The sequence below is a fragment of the Ambystoma mexicanum genome, chromosome 1p, assembly GCF_040938575.1.
Source record: "Ambystoma mexicanum isolate Mex_15411 chromosome 1p, UKY_AmexF1_1, whole genome shotgun sequence".
NCBI lineage: Eukaryota > Metazoa > Chordata > Amphibia > Caudata > Ambystomatidae > Ambystoma > Ambystoma mexicanum.
This window is the reverse complement of record NC_090921.1, coordinates 1037993739-1038012952: the sequence shown is the minus strand read 5'-3', so window position 1 is coordinate 1038012952 and position 19214 is coordinate 1037993739. Positions and strand designations below refer to the sequence as shown.

Genomic DNA, 19214 nt, shown 5'->3' with positions numbered 1-19214 from the left:
GTAGTTTCAGAAGATTTAAAGGTAGCAGGCGCGTTAACCCGCTGCTCTATTTTACCAGCAACAGTTTTGAGAAACCCATGTACTCTTCGGAATCCCCACAAGCAAGGAGGTGGGGGCAGGGGTGCCTCCTGCAAGCGATCAGCGTCAGTGCTGCACGGAGCTGATAGATAAACTTGCTGGCGCGCACACATGTAACAGTTATCTTGAAGGTGACGAACGGGTGAACGAAGAGAATGGAGGAGGCACCCCGATAACCGGGGCAGGGGCCGTCCTCCTTCCGCTCTCTCGTCCCTCCCCCCACAGGGGCAGGGGAGAGGGCGGCAAGGTGAACAGAGGAAAGGGCGCCAAAAAGCCCGCAAAAGCCCGCGAAGGGTAAGAAAGGAAGAAGGAGGAGCTTGGGCTACATAAGCGGCGGGCGCCCGGCACAGGATCACTTGCAGCTCTTCCAGCAGCCGGGCGCCTGCCAAAAATCGGAGGATTTCGTTTTCAAGAAGGATGTTCGTTTTGCCTTTCCTGTTCGTGTTGCGGTGACCATGTGAGGAGGTTCGTGTGGTCGCAGTGAAGGAAGGGGTCCGGTACTGGAAGTTCCAGAGAAGGTGTTGGCCAGTTCAGGAGAGAGGAGATCGTAGATTACGCAGCGTTAACAAGGAAAGAGGTAAATAGCCGGGCATGTAGGGGTTGCGTTTCGTGCAGATTAATTGCACGGGGGCGGGCGTAGGAAATTAAGGATGCGTGCAGAGAGGGCCGCATCTGCAGTCACCTACTGCTATGCACTCCAGGGAACTGGGGTGGGGGTGAGGGCGGAAGCTATGAATGGCGTTCTTTGGAATGCACCAACATCGAGTTGGGAGGTACACCCGGCATATGTCGAGGTGGACTTTGTGAGACATTTTATTATAAAAGCCGGTAAAAGGATGCCTGAATGCGTGGCTTGCTTTCATCATATGTGGTCCAATCGAGAGCTAGGAAACGGTCACGGAAACGCGTTTCCATGCGATCCGTTGTGCAAAGTTGAATTAAGGGGAAAATGTTGGCTGCTAAGCAGGGGAGGCGTTCGCAAATGTGGGTGTACGCCGTCGTGGGTTTGTTATTTTCGAATGGAATGCATTAAAAATGTTTTAGTAAGTTCAAGGAAACTACTAAATTATAACGGAGCAGTCATCAGGCGGGGTGAAATGGTATCTATGCGTTACAAGTGTCACCTTGGTATTGTATTTAGGCAGAGTGGTGACCATAGCAGGCTTTGTGGTAGCGAACGGCAGTGGCCTAGAGGTTAAGTGCTTGCATTACAGCGCTGGGGACCAGGGTTTGAGTCCTGCATGCGGCACATAAATGGAATAGTTAGATAATCTCCTTTGTGCATGGCTGCTCCGTGGGTAGGCAGCCACAATGGAGCAGCGCGTCACAAAGGGTGATGTGGGGTCACAAATAAAAATAAAAAAAAAATAAATAAATAAAATGGGCGAGAGGAAGATAGTCTGCCAAGTACAGTGCGTATAACAGCGCGATGCGGGCACAAAAAAAAAAAATGCATTTGCTTGGGGGATGTTTTCTATGCATGAGGGTGATGTCGGTCACAAGCGAGTACACATCATGGCACGAGGCAGGCTCAAATAAGGCATTTGATTGGCACATTATGTAGCGGGCCCCTTTAATGGGCCAAGATAATTGCCAGAAGGTGGGTGGATGTTGTTCAAGAGTATGAACTCTTGCGTTGCATTCTGGTTGTTGAAGTGTAGGGCGCAAAGTATGCCTTTGGTGTCGGGTTACGTCCGGCAGCTGGTGGTAGGATTAAATTATCAAATATTGTCTTTGGTTGTCAGACTAGAGGGTAGTCAAGTGCCCAGCGCAAGCTGCATTTCGGTAACATGGGACGATTCGTTGGGGAACATGCTATTAAGAAACACTTGCCAGAAAAGGGGTATGATGGCAGATAATAGTATGTGGTAGCAGAGCATGCAGGGCATGCTGGGTTTTTGAAGTACAAAATTCACAGGGCGCCAAGTTTGCGGGGTTGGGTCTGCGAAGGCGCAGGGGCGTCCGGCTCGGGCTGCATTACGGTAACATTTAGCGGTTGCCGAGGAGCATGCTTAGTAAGAAAGAATTGCCGGAATATGGGCGGATGTTAGACAATAGTAAGAGCTGCGGCATACTTGCGGGGCATGCTGGTTTTTGGAAGGTACTTTTAATATAGCGCCTGTTTGGCGCGGTGCATTTCGGTAACATTTACCGATTGTTTGAGGAACAGGCTTATTAAGAAATAACTGCCAGAAATATGGTCAGATGTCGAACAATATTAAAATCTGCGGTAGAACCTACGAGGGCAGGCTGGTTTGGGGAAGACTCTTTTCATATAGAGCCTTTGTGTTGCAGAGCAGTTCGTTAACAGTTAGCGATTGTTTAAGGGACATGCTTACTAAGGAATAGTGGGCAGAAATGGGCTCAGATGTGACACAATATTATGATCTGCGGCAGAACTTGTGGGGCATGCTGGGTTTGGAAGCTACTTTGCAGATAGCACCTTTTTGTTGTGGTGCATTTCCGTGAGATTTAGCGACTGTTTGAGGGACTTGCTTATTAAGAAATAAATGCCAGAAATGTGGTCAGATGTCAGACAATATTAGACCTGCGGCAGAACTCGCGGGGCATGCTGGTTGTTGGAAGGTACGTCTCATATAGCGCCCCTGTTGCTGCGGGGCAGGGTCTGCGAAGACACGCGGGGTACGGCTCGAGCAAGGGTGCGGCCGGGATGGTAAGGATACTCCCACACAGTTTACGGATGGAATTGGTAGTGAGTTGGGTATTTTAAAAGTGAAAGGGCTGCCGGCTCGGGGAGGCGGTTAAACGGGCATTTGGCGATGGCACCTATGAGGCTTGTGGAGCCAGGGTGGGAACGGAGGCCCCTGTCTGGTATGTTGTAATTAGGGCATGGTTCACAATGTTGGCAGCCGTAGCTCCCTCCTCTTGGCGAACCGAACACCTTAAGAGGGGAAAGTCGCTGAACAAGGATGGGAAGCGCACTAGGGATTAATTTAATATACAACTTCATCAGTGACTGGTTCGCCCCTCCCCCCTTTTTGGGCATTGCTCCATGGTTTACGGTGACCATAGCCAAGCATCCCCCTCGTCCAAGAGGGAGTTGCCGGAATAGCGGAACTGGGTCCTGTCGCGTTTCACATAAGTTGCGCGGATGGCGGTATGGTCTTATGCAGGGTTTCACAGGTTTAGCTGGGGGACGGCTATGGGGCATTGAGGTGCCGGCGGCATGCGTGATGCTAGGTCCGGAAAAAGAACCAGGGTTATGCTAATTGCGGTACTGTCGGGACGGTGGGGTCTTCTGGCTGTGGCTCCTGTACTTCTATCCGGGCCTACGGTCACAAGGCCAGGGGCTTCACCCCCCACTCCCCCCTAGCAACGCCTCTGGCTGCCAGTGGAAAGGAGCCCATGGTGGCAAAGGGCTATTCCCCGGGTTGAATAATAACGAAAGGGGAGTTGTTTGACACCAGGAGGAGGCAAAGCCGGTCAAGTGGCACAGCAAGTAGAGCACTCACTTTGACATCAGGTTCGAATCACGGCGGGGCCAAAACTCAGCCTTTCATCCTTCCAGGATCGATAAATGAGCACCGCACACCGTGGGTAATAATAAGCAGCGCTCTGATACCCGAAGGTTCGTAGCACTATAGGAAGGCTAAAGTATTATTCGAGTGTACATCTAAAAGATTCTTCTTTTTTGTGGCAATATTGTGCAGTGTCACTACTGATTCACAGAAGGCAGGTTAATAATGTGCAGTAAGGCAGAAGCATTATGTTGGGAGGTACCCAGGACAGCTCGGTTTGTCCAGTAGGATGCGTAAACAGGTATTTGAGTTGGAGGTTTCCCACGGGGGAGCGGCCCGGGGTTAAGAATGTGGCCGCTGACTCTCCTTCTCGTTTACAGTGGGGAAAGTTCTGGGAAAATCATCCAGAGGCAAGCACAAGGATGACACCCCTCCAGACACAATGGTGGTATTGGTTGGGGAGATCTGAGCTCGCTGAGCGACACGGCACTCGCACCAGGCACAATGCTGAGATATAGAGGGTGCTGGGAGCAATTCATGGCCTTTCAAAGCAACATCTTGCCCGAGAGTGAGAAGGAAAGGCCAGTGCGGGCCTTTGCGGGATGGTGTTGGCACCAAGGAAGGTCCAGGTCTTGGGTGGCTTACCACCTAGCAGCAGTGGCGCATTTCTATAAATTAGGGGGCAGGCCCGAGCCCACCAAAGAGCATTACATTGTTATGGCAATGAGGGGCTGGGCCAAACAGACGACAGTTAAACCCGACGAGAGGCGGCCCATAGATGTGGGGTAGTTGCACGAATTGATCAGGAGTTTGGTGGTGGTGTGTAGGGATGATTATGAAAAGGCATTGTGCGCAGCAGCCTTCTCACTGGCAATTTTGGGGCCTTAAGGGTGAGCGAGCTGGTCCCTGCCAACAAGATGGGTAAAAGCGTAAGTTTCCTTAGGAGCTGTGATATAGGGGTACAAGGAGAGCGGTTATACATATTTATGAGGAGACCCAAGACCGATCAGTCGGGGAAAGGCAGAAGCATTGTGTTAGGGGGTACACGGGACAGTCCGGTTTGTCCAGTAGGAGGCGTAAGCAAGTATTTGAGTTGGAGGATTCACACGGGGGAGGAGGCCCCTTTTCTAGTACATAACGACGGGTCAGCGTTAAGTCTGTTTCAGTTTAAAAAGGTGTTGGACATGACGCTGGTGGAGGCAGGGTTCTCGAAAGGAGTTTAGGGGACGCATTCCTTCAGGATAGGGGCAGCCACATTGGCAGCAGGGATGGGCCTGGGTGCAGAGGCAATCAAGCAGATTGGGGCTGGAGGTCTGGTTGTTGTAAGCGGTAGGTCAGGCCTGGAGAAAGAAAAAAAAAAAAAAAAGGTTCTTCCCTCCTATCTCCTCGCAATAGCATCGAAGAAGGGAAGGCGACGGTCCGCCTGGGTGGTGAGCCATTCCTTTTGTGTCAAGGGCCAGGGCAAGCTGGACAGCCAAGCAGGAGGTGTTGACCGCCGGGGAATTCAGGGTGCAGTGGCACGGAGTGCCGGGTATGAAAGGGGCACAGCTACAGGGGCACGTGCGCAGACTCCTGAGGGAACATCGGAGGCCCGATGTATTGGTGGTGCACCTCGGGGGCAATGACTTGGCTGGTCTGGGGAGGGGGATCTTGCTCAAGGAAATGATGTCTTCTTTACAGGAGCTATCGGTGGTAATGGGAGAAACTGAAATCGTGTGGTCAGAAATCATTTCGAGACACGAATGGAGGGGAGCTGAGAGTCAGGCAGCCGTGGAGAATTCAAGAAGGAAGTTGAATTGGGCCATGGCTAAGTTTTGCAAAGGGAGAGGCTTTCAGCATATCAGACATGGTTTGATCAACTTGAAAAACAGGGAATACTACTTGAAAGATGGAGTGCATTTGTCGGAGCAAGGAATGGATTTGTTTTTCTGGAATATCTGCACAAAATGACTGCAGTTATAAGCCCGGAAAGGGGGGAGCCACGGTGGGCGGTAACCCACCTTTGGCGTGGCGGGTTGTGGCAACCTAGGATAAGACAAAGACTCCAAATGAGCCATTGCTAAACCGGAAGGGGCTTCGCCCATTCTAGACAGCGCCTTCTGGGAGCCTAAACGGCGGGGGTGTCTGGCGGTAGCAATTGGGGCTCAACTTCCCCCCAACAAACGGCGCTCCCCCAGTCCGCAAAGACCTGCAGGGGCAGGCAGTTTCTCAGGCTCGAAGGCCTTGGGGGAGTTGTGCCTGCAATTCAACATGGAGGTAAAGGGGGAAGCAGGACGAGGAGCAGTCGCCACACCTTTTGGATCTAATTTTAATACCTGTTTGCAGTGGTTATGTACATGTAAAAATAAATCTGCGGCCTTGTTATGCCAAAACAAAAGAAATGTCTCATGAAGCACCTTACTGGAGGGGAAAGGAAAGGGGCTTGCAAATGAGAAATGTTTGATACAAATGGCATAGCTAATGGACAAATGCCCAGGTTATGGATATGTGTTAATTGGGGCACCTGCGCTGCTCTATGTTTTTGGGAACCCCAGGAACACACGGCCTTTATGGCACACGTGTAACATTTCTTTGGATCTGTGTTTTCGAACCTTAGTGTGAGCGTGTTTTTCTGCTTGCATATATTTTGCTGTGGTATTCCAATTTTCAATAAAATCTTAACTGAAAATAAAATAAAAATATTCGAACCTCACACACTGATGCACAATAATCCTGACCAACAGTGTCAGGGGTATCACAATCCAGTCCACACAACACAGCTCTACTAATGTACCTCGAGCATGACCATGCGCCCGCCCTTTTGGACATGCGAGATCCGACGTTCTAGAACAATCCTGCCCTAGAGTACCATGTGTTGTTCAGACTGTAACCCCTGGCCAGGCTGATGAGGCAGCAATGAGTCCCTCAAAGAACGTACTGAGCGACACAGAGAATAGACTCCATCAGACTGCAGGGCAGGATCCTCGCAAAAACCAGCCAGGACACACAGGTACGTATCATACTCCATGTCAATCGACGACAGCCGCAGGTACGGCCGCATCGGCAATCATACCCTACCCGAAGACGCATCAGGAGACGGTACAAAGTTCACAGACACATGATGTATTTCTTGCACAATCCCAATATTTTTCAAAGGCACTGTGAGCCTAGCTACCAAATGGGGGGCGCTCGCCATGAATCTCACAGACAACGCATGGCTTCCCGCCAGTGGGGGTCCCCTTCTCACAGAGGGCCTCCCACTGTCCGAGCACATTATCTGCCAGGGGTCGGGCAACTGAAGCAAGAGCCTGCCTCCCCACCTTCCCTGACAACTCATTAGGGTAACCACATGCCCTTTCATCCCCCGACCCCCAAGAACCTCCAAGCCCAGGGCCCATGATTCCATCCGACCAGGATAATAAAGGGCCTTGACTAAATGGATTATCTGACGTCCAATAGCTGCGCTGTCTAATATTCGCAGAGTCAGAACAACATACCAGCATAAAACCCGGAACCAATGCAAGGTTCTGAAAAGACATTGGTAACAATAATGTGAGCTTTTATTGGGACGCCTATTAGTAACCACAACCATCGTCCTCCAGAGCAACCTGTACGAACAGTGTAGCGCTCACAGGGAATAACTGTGCGAACAGTGTAGCGCCACTGGGGAAGAATTCCAATGCATCATTTAGAGAGTTTTTTTTTTAGAAAAAAAAATCTTATAATAATTGAACACTTCATTCATTAACCTGGAAAACTCAATAACTCAGAGGCAAAAAAGTACATGAAAAATATGGTACTGTTTTGTAAATCCTATACACATGATAAATTAGTCAACAAACAAGATCAATAATTTAATCATCACCATGCAATGAAGTTCATCAACATTCGGCAACCTGCAATATTTCGCAACGCGTTTCAGGAAAACCCTTCATCAGGAGACAGGAATCCCCCTTCATAAATTATCTACAAAAGCCACAAGGCACACTTAGTCAACCTAGTATTCGTCGTATAATACACGTAGAGTATATCCCTCAAAAACTCAGAAAAAAGATGCTGACTGTTAAATTGGGTTCATGACCAAGCACGACACTGACAGCAGTGTCGGAGCAGGAAAAATCTTTACCAAGTTCCAGCTCCGGCAACAGGAATACATTTAGGCCACATCAGGTAAGTTATATGGACAGAAGATCCACCGGTATCCCCTCTCAGCCAACCCATCTCCTCAAATGTCACTCACAGAACCATTCAGAACATAACATTCTCACACACTCGCAGCATTCCATGCATGCAGGGCCGCGTGCGGAGAAAGACAAGACACAACACTGACCTTGACTTCATGCAAGCTGTCATGAAATGCAATGACCAGCTTGTCAACAGAGTTAACTCATTAAGGGCCGAATCACTGAATCAAAGCAATCGCTAGATTGATCAAGTCAAATGTGAATAAACATGAGCTCATTAAGCCTTGATGATCAAGTAGCATAGCCGGAGGAGTTTGTACCTTTCATAGTTAACAGGTTAATGATTCAAAGAATGACTACATTCAAGAAAGAGAAAACACAAAAAACAAACAATAAGACATAATAAGTTGTCTCAAATTCTAATGAGAAAACAGTGGATTCACCTTATAACAATGATTCCATATGTAGATCTACCCAAAAAAGCATCTCCCCACTCTTTCTAAGCAGTGTTTCTAATGAGTACCTCAATAAAAAGTCACGCAAATACTTAAACAAGAGCAACCTGAGATGTCCCTGATGAACTTAGGTGAATGCCGTCCATCCCAGTTGATCCAGAGAAAGTTTTAACCAATGTAAACGATGTTAGGTGACTAAAGATGAACTTCTTGCACTCGTGCTGGATATTGAGAAAGAATTAACCCTCAACTGGTGAAACGTTTCAATGGAAGAACATGTGCCTTATATAGAAAATGCTTAAGTATGCCACACTGTGCTCCATAGAGCTTGTAACATTATTGAGAGAATGCTGAATGTCTGCATCTGGACACCATGTTGGAGGTACTCCATGGAACGTATAACACTAAAGAAAGTAAGCTATGTGTCTCTGTGTGGGTGCCATGTTGGAGGTGTAGAACGCTTCTTCCGACAATATGAATACATCTCAAATAGGTAACTAATTACGCACAACTACAAAACTATAACAAAATTACATGATACAGAGTATTTGTAATGTGTACTTTATTTTGTGTGTACTTTATTTTGTTTGCATAGCGCTTAACGCCTAAGCGCTTCAGAAGGTTTTAATGGTATAACAAATGGCATGAACAATACACAAATCAATTTGAGAGCAGATGATCATTCAGACTGCTTTGAAGAGGGAAAGAGAGGATAGAGACCTGATCAAAAGGGGAAGGGCATTTCATTGCTTGGGAGCGAGAAGGGAGAAGGAGCGGAAACGAGAGGGGGCACAGGGTGTAACTAGTTGAAAGAGAGACTGAGATCACAAAGGATGCGATGGAGAGTAGAAAGAGACCAAGGAGGAAAGATGAGGGGGTGCAGGACTGTGGAGACCTTTGAATATCAGGCATAGGAAGGAGAATACGAGTTGGGCTTCAAAAGACAATAATCTAAGAGAGTTCAAAACGCAGAGATAAAATGAGAGGGATCAAGGGTGTAAAGGACACAAATAGAGGAGCGGTAGATTGATCGAAGAGTGGCAAGGTGATTATCCAGGAGACCAAGCACTAGACTTGAATAATAACATAGACGAGAACATGTTACTAATGACATGAAGAGTTGAGAAATATGAGAGGTTAGAAACCGGCGGGCTTTACGGATGTTAAATAGATGAAATCAGCAAGAATGAGAGATGGAGGAGATGTGAAGCAAAACGGAGAGAGACGGGTAACAAATGATTCCTAATTTGAGAGATGAGGTAGAAATGCGCAGTGCTGAGGGTGGAAATGAGACCAAAAGGAGAGGAGGAAGGGAGCAACAAAAGAACTTCAGTTTTTGAAGGGTTAAAATGCAAATACTGAGGGGACAGCCAAGATTAGATAGAAAGCAAGCAGGCCGAGGGTGAAGAGTGCATAGAGTCCGAGAGGAATGTAAAATAATCTGTGAATCATCCGTATAAATATATGTTAAATGTTATAGGTATTTGTACCGCACACCGTCACCAACGGAATTGGTGCCCAGGCGCTCTGGCGGATCTGTAAACGATAAGGTGGGATGGGTTAGTAAGGTGAAGAGGGAGTAGGATAGTGAGAGGAGTGGTGTTCTGTTGGCAGCTTCAGCTCGGTATACACCAGATACTGAGCTTTGGTGCAGGTATTGGATCGGTGTCAGTCCGCGTGTGCTGTTGCTCCGGCTTATGTGTTGTTGCAGTGTTGTGAGGTGTGTGCGGCTTGTGGTGCGACAGATGGTTGTGTGAGGTTTGAGTGAGATAAGTATGCAGAGTTTGAGGTTATATTGGTTAGTGGGTTACCTAACCTTTAGCATGCTAATATTCACAGTTTTCTCTAAGTGATCACAGTCCTATCTAGAAGCGGCGCAGGCCAATGTTGACAGTTCTATCTAGGTGTGGGCATGCTAACATTCATAATGTAATCTAGGAGTGGCGCAGGCTGGTGTTCACAGTTCTAAGTGTGGCACATGCTAACATTCGGGTTTCATCTAGGCACGGGCATGCTATCCTTCAATCAAAACCTCTAGATGCGATGCAGGCTAATGTTCCCATTCTATCCAAGCGTGGACATGCCGACATTCACAGTTCTATCCAAGCGTGGACATGCCGACATTCACAATTCTATCCAAGTGTGGACATGCTTGCATTCACAACTCTATCCAGACGCAACGCAGTGCAATGTTCACCACTCCATCCAAGTGCGGAAATGTTAATATTCACAATTCTAGCTAGATGTGGACATGCTAATATTCACAAATCTATCTAAGTGTGGACATGCTAATATTCACAATTCTAGCTAGCTGTGGACATGCCTATATTCACAATTCTATCCAAGTGTGGACATGCTAGCATTCACAACTCTATCCAGACGCGACACAGTCCAATGTTCACAATTCTATTTAAGTGTGGACATGCTAATATTCACAATTCTAGCTAGGTGTGGACATGCCTATATTCACAATTCTATCTAAGTGTGGACATGCTAATATTCACAATTCTAGCTAGGTGTGGACATGCCTATATTCACAATTCTATCCAAGTGTGGACATGCTAGCATTCACAACTCTATCCAGACGCGACGCAGTCTAGTGTTCACAATTCTATCTAAGTGTGGACATGCTAATATTATGGCACTCTATGTTATTGGGAGGTAAAATAGAGTGGCAGTGGTTTTCTGGAGCAGAGTGATTGCACTACTCCCCACCTATGCCACACTCACAGTTTTTGTTGGTGTCTGTTGACTGCTGGCTTCACTGGCTTCCCCTGCGGACACCCGCAGACACATCCTGGAGCCGCCGATGCAGGAGCCGCCCTTTGCCTTGAGGCCCTTAGCCGAGGAGGCTGCCGGGCAGTGGGCTGCCCAAGATAGGCCGGGGATAAAGGTGGAATTGGCCAATAGGGGCAGGTGGAAGGGCACGGGAGGCGGGAATAGGAGGCAGAATTGGGGAATCTCGGACCGCGGGGCCGCCATGGGTGAAAGAGAGAGAAAAAAATAAAACATAAAAATGCACACATGCTCCGAGAGGGGCAGAGGCACCCCGAAGAAGTGCTTACCTGCACGCCAAGATGGGAAATGGCGCAGGAAGCACGTTTGCCGAGGGGTAGGCCCTCACAGGCAAACAGAGGGATTTGGCCAATAGGGCCAGTGGGAGGGCACGGGAGGCGGGAATAGGAGGCAGCATTGGGGAATCTCGGACCGCGGGGCCGCCATGGGTGAAAGAGAGAGAAAAAAAAAATGAACACATCCTCTGAGAGGGGCAGAGGCACCCCGAAGAAGTGCTTACCTGCATGCCACGATGGGAAAACGACGAGAGGAGTAAAGAGGAGTAAAGAGAGAGTAGAAGAGAGCCTAAAACAGAGCCTTGAGGTACCCCATGAGAAAGCAGGAGGGCCCGGGAGGATTGGCGGCCTATGAGACAGAGAAAGTGCAGTCAGACATGTAAGAGTGGAACCACTTAACTACATGACTCCGTAAACCAAAATCAGAGAGGGTAGAGAGCAGAATAGTGTGATCAGCAGTGTCGAATGCGGCAGATAGAGCAAGGAGAACAAGAAGTGAGGAACGTTTAGAATATCGTGAGGATAGGAGAGACTCTGAGACTGTCAGAAGAGCGGCCTCAGTAGAGTTACAGGGATGAACCCAAGATTGGAAGGGGGAAAGAAGAGAGTGCTGGTTGACAATAGAAAAACCTGGGTGTAAAGAACATGTTCCAATAGTTTAGATAAGAAGGCTACACGGAAGATGGGTTGGAAATTAGAGGGGAGAGAGGGACTGAGTGCAGATTTTTTAAGAAAGGGAAAAACTGAAGTTTGTTTAAAGGAAGTGGGAAAAGTATCAGAGAAGAGTAAAAATAAATTAGGACTCATAATAAAATATACAGCTCAAAGCTGTGATTTTGCAGTAATGAAAAAGCAATATCGAAATAATTGAAACACCAATATACTCAAGATTGTCAATATTGCAAAACCCAATTGGATGAATTTCTAATACTATGCCAAGCAGGAAAATGGATCCATGTCATTTTATCAACAGTAATTACTTTGTGGTCATTTATTAAAAAGTAATTATTTCAACATTTTACTTTTATTTATTTTTTATTTTTGGGGGTTTCCCCCCTATACCACACTTTCACTTCATTACTAACCCTCCCAAAACCCTCCCGACCCCCTTTGCCCTTAAATACCCATATTAGTCGAAGTAATTTCAAAGAAATTACTTCATAGTAAATTACCACAAAGTAATTACTGTCAATGAATGAACAGGATACCGAAAATATTGTATTAAATATACTTAATCAATATGTTGGCGTTTTCACACAATACAGATTATTCAAATATGGCATCCAAGGTCCCACGCAAAGTTATTTTCTTTGGTGAGAGAGCGGACTTTATCACTATCAAACATGTAACACGTTGTGCTAAAGGTTTTACAATGCAACCTCCCCTTTTTGGAATTTGTACAAATTCAAAGATACTACATTTCATCCGAGTGACAGAGTGAGTGTGTTCAATGAAATGTGGAACAACAGGAGTTTTAGAGTTAAAGGAACAGTGCGCTCTAAAATATTATTGCCTTAAAAGATGGGCAATAGTCTAAAACATACTTTAAACATATTTTAATGAAAGTTCCTATGTAAACCTTTGAGCAAACGAGGCTCAAAGCGTTTACATGGGAGCATCCATTTTGCCATTTCAGGCAGCATCTTCAGCTCTGCCCTGGTGGCACTAAACAAGCAGCAAAAGCCCCCTTATGGGAGCTTTTGCATACTGCAGCCAGAGCAGAGCTGGGGAGGCTGCCTTCACTTTCATTTTACATTTCCGGTGCTCCCCAAGTCCAGGGAAGCACAGAAAATGCAAAATGAAGGTAAAAAGCAAAGGCTCAACGATTACAAATACAACGTTGTTGTATTTGTGATTGCTGTGGTTGGAAAACCACGGAAAACATAAATACAAGAATGTTGTATTACTGACTGCGGTGGCTTTCGCGTGGAGTCTCCTGGGCTCCCAAACCGCATTCAGAATAACAACATTTTTGTATTTGTAAATAATGCAGCATTTACAAATACAACAACATTGTATTTCTCACTGCGGCGGCTTTTGCTTGGAGTCTCCTGGGCTCCCCTGAGGGAGCCCAGGAGACTGAAATTGAAAGCTGCTGCAGGCAGAAACACAGCGGTATTTGAAAACACAACCGCGTTGTGTTTCTGCCTGAAACGGCGTTCACTTTCAGTCTCCTGGGCTCCCTTGAGGGAGCCCGGGAGACTCAAAGTGAAAGCTGCTGCAAGCAGAAACACTGCGGCATTTGAAAACACAACCACGTTGTGTTTCTGTCTGCAGCAGAGTTCACTTTGAGTCCCCTGGGCTCCCCCGAAGGAGCCCAGGAGACTCAAAGTGAAAGCTGCTGCAGGCAGAAACACAACGGCATTTGAAAACACAACCACGTTGTGTTTCTGCCTGAAACGGCGTTCACTTTCAGTCTCCTGGGCTCCCCCGAGGGAGCCCAGGAGACGCAAAGTGAAAGCCACGACAGACAGAAATGCAACGTGGTTATATTTAAAAACGCTGTGGTTTTTCTTTCTAAGTTTCTTGGGCTCCCCCAGCTCGGAGGAGAGTGAGAAACCTAGAAAGAAAACAGTAGCATTTTTAAATACAACAATGTTGTATTTATGTTTGCGGTAGCTTCAGCTTGGAGCCCGCAGGGCTCCAAGCTGAAGCCACCACAAACATAAATACAATGTTTTAAAAGCTGCAGTTTTCTTTCTAAGTTTTCTGGGCTCCTCCAGCCCGGAAAACCTAGAAAAAAAACCGCAGCTAGTGCTTATTTAAAAAAAGAAATTGGTTTGCCCCGACCAATGCCCTCCGGCCACACACTTCCTAACACGATTCCTGCCTTCTCACCACACTATCCTCCCTACCAGATTCCTCCCTCCTCTGACCCCCCCACCGTTAACCATACCTCCCCACATTACACAACGCCCCAGTCCTAGCTAGAACCAGGCTCTGTGGAAGCAACACTGCATATTGTTCCAGCAAACTACAGACCACCCCAATTTCATGCCTAGGTCTCACCATACTCACCCATCTTGCTACTCGCATGACTACTCCTCCGCCTATTGCTACCCCTACATATATAAAAAACCATAACCTACACATAGAAATCTGCATCCTTAACACTGCCAACTGCGACACCACGCCATCCTAATAGCCCCACACCACTCTGCCTGAACTTACCTGAAAAACCCCACAGCCCAATTAAATCTCTTCACTAGCAGCTCGCCTACTCCACCATCGCCTCCCCTAAAATTCTCTCTGATTAATACTAGATCCATCCCAGCACATGCCCCAGACAGTCATGACCTAATCACGTCCAATGACTTAGATATCCTCGCCATAACAGAAACATGGATCCATGCTGCAGCAGGTGCGGCTCTAACGATCACCATACCCCCAGGTTATACCATCCTTTGCCATGACAGATTTGATGGTAGAGGTGATGGTGTGGCCTTGATCCATAGAGAATCTTTCCTCATCAGAGCTTCAATCTCAAGCCTGTCTCCTAACTGCGAAATGATGTCCCCCAAACTCTCATTATCAACCACCCAGCCATCCAGAAAATGTGCATATTGTGCCTTTTTACGCATGTAATTATAGCCAATACGGATGATTTCATTTTCTACTGTGAACCGCGTACGCTGTATTTATTCATTTAAAAAACATGCTTTCCACTACTAGATGGCACTGTAGCATTTCTTTTGTCTTCAACCGCATATCCTTTCTTATGCATGATGGTGAATTTCCAACTGAAAGACCACGAGTCCCCTTGCAAATCTGTGACAGTTAAAGCGAGCAACACACTAAAGCATGTACCCCTTTTAAAAAGTGTTCATACCCATAATGTCTAATAGCTTGATATTCTAAAAAGTAACGTTTGCTTTGATGTCCCTAGTTGAAAGTACTTTAACCATACATAACAACACAGTGGAGGTGTGTGACGAATCTCCATACCTAAGTGAGTTTATGGCAGAACTTATTTTTTGCTGTGTTATTAAAGTGCTGAAAATAAAGTGGGGAAATCATAATGTTTGTTGCCTTTTGCATCTTATAGTTTTCTATTCAGGTTGTGGAAAATAAAGGTACAGTGATATTATTTAGGCTCAACATGCTGCTATAAGGATTTACATGTTGTCATGATGCCTTACTATGCAATTTGTTTATTTTGCAAGTAAACTCTATATGACAGTATTATTGTAGGTCTTGACACCCAAAACTTAAATTTTTGTTCCAAGTAAAACGTGGAAGAAGGTGACTATGCCCAAATTGAAAGAGTAGGTTAAAATCCCAGCTTCGCTGTTTAGCGTAAGTGTGTGATCCTGGCCAAATAATGTAATCTCACCCTGATTTCAATTGCAAAAATTGGAGTGTTCATAAATGATTAAGTTTACACCCTTACAAAAGGACCGTTTTAATAAGTGTAGGGACACATTGGTGTATCCTGGTGCTTCTGTTATAGTGGCTCCAATACTGCTGCATAGAATTGCATTATTGCTGCACTGGCCCTACCCCAGTCTTGTAACAGTGGATTTGACAGGCAGACATAGTCTTACCAGCCAGTCAGTGCACCAGAGATTCTACTATAGCGGACTGTATTTATTTATTTATTCGGATTTGTAGAGCGCACGTCAGCCAGGGGGCATCGTGGCGCTTGTTACAGACATATTTTGGTTGTATATACATGAGTGATACATAATTTACAGGAGCATGTATGGCATTTGTACATATTTACAGTGCAGTATATTTACAAAGTTAGCGAGTGTCACATGTTACTGTGCAACGAAAGAGGTCTTCAGTTTTCTATGAAAAATCGGGAGTGAGTTCTCCACTCTAATGTCAGCAGGTAGAGCGTTCGAGGACTTGGCAGCAATGTAGGGGAAGCTTGGGCCACCGGCTTTGGCTTTTTTGATGCGTGGGATATGTAGTAGATTGGTGTATTGCGTCCTGGTGAGACGTGAGGAGGAGGGTTTGGAGATGGTCTCTGATAGGTAGGACGGGGCGGAAAGAGAGAGGCATTTGTGTGTGAGGGTGAGGATTTTGAGTGTGATTTGCTCTTTAACCGGGAGGCATTGGGCTGAGTGTCTGGCGTGGGAGATATGCTCTCTTCTTGGGATGCTAAGAGTGACTTGTAGTCTGTTTAGGCTTTTTGCCAATGTACCTGCTAGTAGGGCATTGCAGTAGTCTAGTTTGGCTCCAATGGTTGCTCTGGCTATTGTAAGGCAATTAGGTTTTGAGAGGTATGGCTTGATGGCGTTTATAAGTTTGGTGGTATGCGCAGATGAGGAAGTGATTGCGCTGACTTGTCTGGTCATTGTTTGTGAGGAGTCTAGGAATACCCCCAGTGTCCTGACAGCTGTGGATACGGGGATGATGGAGTTGTCAATGGAGAAGTTGGCGTACAGTTTGTCCAGTTTGTCTAGGGTGCTCTGTTGTCCTAGTATCATGATTTCAGTCTTGTCTCCATTAAGGCAGAGGCCATTGACTGCCATCCAAGCCTGAATGATGGAGTAGATAGTGTGAAGTGGCTTGGCGTCTTCGTGGTATGAGCCTGAGAGAGGTAGAAGTACTTGTGTGTCGTCCGCGTAGTTCGTGTATGTGATGCCATGTGAGTCAAGCTTGTCAAAGAGACGCTTAGTGAACAGGTTGTAAAGTGTGGGTGCAGTGCAGGATTCTTGAGGGACCCCGCAATGGATTGTCGTGGGTGTGGCGTTAGCAGTGTCCGAGAAGACTTTCATGGCTCTTCCCTCGAGGAAGGAGGTGATCCAGCGAGCTGATTCTTTAGAGAAATTGGCTGAGTGTGTGAGGTGTGAGGTGAGGGTCTTGTGATCAACCAGATCGAATGTGGCTGAAAGATCTAGGAGGTGCAGTAGGGCTGGCTTTCCCTTATCCATGATTTGGGTGATATGATTCTTCAGATCCACCAGGGCTGTTTCGGTGCCGTGTCCTTTCCGGAAGCCTGATTGCCTGATCCCAAGGATGGAATGGGTTTCCAGAAAGTGTTAGATTTGGCAATGTGCAGCTTTGTCCAATAATTTCAAGAGGAATGGCACTGTGGTTATCGGTCTGTAGTTGATGGGTTGTAGGGGGTCGAGGGTGGTTTATTTTAGGAGGGGGCGGACCCAGGCCTCTTTGAGGCTGGCTGTGATAATGCCTGATCTAAAGGACGCATTGATGAAGGCCGTGAAAAGCAGTCTGCGCAGTATTTGATGAGCTTTGGCAGGCATATATCTCCTTTACAAGGGGGGGGGTTGAGATTTTTTAGTAAGTTGATAACTTCTGGTTCAGTGACGTCCCTGAAAGAGAAGTTAGGTATGGTGGGCTTAGACGAGGCGGTTGTGGAGTTGGTAGGCTTAGTTCCTGTATTTTGAGGTAATGCTTTGCAATGGTCTTTGATTTTCTTTTGGAGTAGGTCAATTTTGTGTAGCATGGTAGCTTGGATACTAGTACACCAGGCTTCATCTTTGATTATTTCATCAGGTGTATTGGGGGGGAGATGAGCTCATTAAAGATGGCAAAGATTTCTTTGGAGTGCGATTTGGCATTGGAGATTCGTGTTTTGGCAGCGGAGATGGCTGTTTTGTATTGGTGGGAGATTGAGGTGAATTTGTTTTTGGCACTGCTGCAGGGGTTAGTTGATGGTAGACTGTGGTAGAACCAACATTACATTTTCTCCCCTGTTGCTCCCAGCCACTGAAGTTGCTTGGGCCATCCAGAGTACTGCCCCACACTCTGCAATGCCCTGTTATGCTAGGATATTGAGTTTTTCATTGCACGCCATCTGCCACTTTCACACTTTCTAGGACCTTCATGATCTGCAAGAAGTGGTTGTATTCAGACTTAAAGGAGAGAGTTAACTGATTGTAACATTGAGGCTGCACTAGAATAGTCTCATTATAGTGAGTAATGAAGTTAGATGCCCCTACACAAGTATGTTTGCCACTCCTCCACCGTCTCAGAAGTTAGCACCTCTCCCAACATTTGAAGGGTAGTCCCGCCTGCATTTTAGCCTAGGTGCACCCCTGGATGTGCACACTTGCCTTTTGTTAGGCAGAGAGGTGAGGGAAGGGTGGTGTTAAAGCTTTACTGTGTTTGTTCAGAAAAAGATACTTGAACAAATGCAGTAAAACTTTAAAGCTGTTACTCTCAAGAAAGTCCTCCATAACCTCTCTGCATATTGCACTTCAAAATATACTATTCAATAGTTGGTCCCCACACCAAACCATGGGGGGAGGTGGGTAGAACAGTGGGGGCAGAGCCTCCAAGTTTGCCCTGCCTATTTTCTGGAGTGGCCCCTCCCATCACAATTTAACCCCCCCCCCCGAAATGTAGGTTTTGTTGCACCCCTGTATGGTAGGTCGGCTCACTCTACCAAGCCACCAGCCACCCCCACCTCTTCCCTCACAGTGCTGAAATAAAGGGTCGGGAGCCAACACATCTGCAATAATTCCTTTACTTGCTGCACCACGGCCGTTACAAACCTGCTCTGTAATGTATAATTTATAAAGTTATGCTGGCTGTAGTAAGACGTGCGCTTGCTGCTGGGCTATACCATGAGGGATGGGCCGTTACCCCATGCAGGGATGAACGGTTCCATTAGCCTGAATGAGAGATGCGGGGCAGCCCGGGAACTGAATATATTTGCCATTAGCACATGCAGGGAGGCCATGTGCCACAGGCACATGCAGAAAAGGAATGCACAGTTAGCATGCGCAGAGAGGAGATGTGCTGCTGCATGTCTACGGAGGCTATGCCAATAACACGTGGAAAGGGAGTATGTGTTCTTACATAGCACTTTTAGCCGAATTCCTTCAGCTTTTAAGCACTGTAGTAACAGTTATTACCCCATTTCGAATGATACTTGATTTATTACAACAAAATCAAGCAGAATGGCAGGGGAGCATTGTTGGCCATTCTGGTAGGGGCTGGCGAAGACGTGTTCGAGTCAGGCTGAATAAGGAAAGGGGAGGGGGAAAATCG

At 46.8% G+C, this 19214-nt stretch overlaps 1 long non-coding RNA gene across 1 annotated transcript in view; it reads left to right on the top strand.

The window, feature by feature from the left end:
• The first annotated feature begins 225 nt into the window (after positions 1 to 225).
• The window catches only part of LOC138447796 (uncharacterized), a 54788-nt gene continuing 35799 nt past the window's right edge, over positions 226 to 19214 (top strand). The window contains exon 1 of the long non-coding RNA XR_011259952.1: positions 226 to 655. This is a non-coding gene — a long non-coding RNA (uncharacterized lncRNA). The remainder of the gene's footprint in view (positions 656 to 19214) is intronic.